A 2,105-nucleotide genomic window follows, 5' to 3' on the forward strand; every position below is an offset into this window, starting at 1 on the left:
TTCACCTGTGCTCAAGCCAAAAGAGGAGCCGGCAGTGACACCCTGTGGAATCCAGGGAAGCCTGCATGTTGTTTTGAATACCTGCTTTCTTCCCTAGTAAGAGAAAACCATGATTTTTGTTCTTTGCACTAAAAACACAAAGTTGATTTCTTTCCTTTATAAATAACCTGCTTTAAAGTCCTGTGCCCGTTTTGTTCAAGACTAGATGGTGTAATGCTGCAAACATTTATGCAGTCATCACCAACTAGGTGTAAAGTGTTGCAAAATAGGTTGTGCACAAGATATAAAGCAGATTAAATCGGTCTCCTGAGCAATTTACTCTCACTTGTATTTATAATGACACCATCTACCATTTGAGTATGCACTGTGTGACAGGTACTGTGTCTTATGAGGTACAGATGTATTTATTATGGCCATTTTATAAGGAGGAAAGCAACGAGAACTGAACTGAATGTAAAGTTTATGCTTTTACTCATTCAGCCTCAATTCTTATAGTGCTCCCCAAGGATCACTTGTCAGTCACTTGGTGGACTTGCTTCAAGCACAGATTTGCAGAGACCCACCCAAAGAAGGCATGTGTGGCAAATATTCCAGGCAAACTGTACACATGCTAGTTTGAGAACTACTGAACTTCGCTGTTCTGCCACCATCAAACATTTCAGGTCTTAAGGTTCCCATCTTGAACTGGGTTAGAATCAAAGGTTTGTAAACAGCAATAAAAAGTGATGATCATGTTTGTGTTTTAGGAAGTTCTATGTAGTGGCAGTAAGAAGGGAACTAAAGGAGGTGGTGGTAAAGAAAAGAAAAATTGTATCTGATAAAAATGTCATAGTGCAATAAAGGCCTGGGTGTTCCAGGTTTATTCCCTAAGCCACTTGCTCACTGTTGCCTGGGGCTCTCAAATTCTTGTCTCAGAAAAATTCAGTAATGACTTGCATGGAATATGAGCTAAAAATCTTGAAGCCAGTACTAGAGTAACAGAGAAAATAATCCAGACATATAGTAACAGTATCAGAATTTGAGTTTTGGGATGAGTCATCCTTTTAGCAAAATATTTTTAAAAAGGAAGATACCATTTTGAGTCTATTTTGACTCTAAACAGATTGTCTCTAAGTGCTGGTGCTTTTTTTTTGTTTGTTTTTGGAGTTGTTACTGTCACTTTAAAATTTTCAGCTTTGAAGTTCCAAGTCTTAAAATGGAGTTAAGCTAGCATTGGTTATGCAGGTTGTGTTATGCCCCCTGGTGGCAATATGGATAGGAAGATGAGACATGTATTTCAATCAGAGGGAAAGAGCCAACTTAATTGAAGTAGGTGGCAGGTCCTGAATTTGAAATGCAATTTCATATAAAACTTTTCTGATCTTACTAAAAATAGGAAACATCCTGTTAAACTAAAATCAGATGTATTAACTTAGCCTGCAAGGTGCATATTTCAATTTCCCTTGCTTTGTCATAAAATGGATTAGCTCCTTGAAATATGTCAGTTGAACTTGAAATTAAATATTTGCTCTACATATAGCTAAGTAGCTGAACTCATAAGTCTATAAATGCAGAATTTCTTTCAAGACCAGGCCTCAGCATATATCACATATACATAATGCCATTCCTTTTTTCAGAAAATTAATTTCCTTCTATTAACAAAGTTGAAAAGTTATGTAGTTCAAATGGTCATCTTCAAGAGGGCTTTAGGGAAAATAATTCCAAAGTTTATATTCTTCAATCAAAACAGCCAAATGTAAATTTTAAGCTAGATTATATTATTGAATAAGAATTTCTTAGAGTAAAACATAGACGAACACGCACTTAGCAACCTACTGAGAACAAGTTTGTGTGGATGGGGGAAAAAATGCACAAAAAGTTGTTAAACCCAGCCTCATCGCTATATTATTTGGCAATGGTAAACAATGGTTATGCCTATGTAAGCATAAAAAGGCCCTCCCTGGTGGCGCAGCGGGTTAAAGCACAGCACTAAGAAGCTAAAGCCACTTCCGCATGAGTTCAATCCCCACCCCAGAGGTGAATAAAATAAATCTCTAAAAATAAACTATCTTTTCCTTCTTTCTCTCATTTCTTCTTCTGTTCTTCTCTTAAAAAAAAAAAAAAAA

The sequence above is a fragment of the Condylura cristata genome, unplaced genomic scaffold (assembly GCF_000260355.1).
Source record: "Condylura cristata isolate star-nosed mole 26May11 unplaced genomic scaffold, ConCri1.0 scaffold00024, whole genome shotgun sequence".
Lineage (NCBI taxonomy): Eukaryota > Metazoa > Chordata > Mammalia > Eulipotyphla > Talpidae > Condylura > Condylura cristata.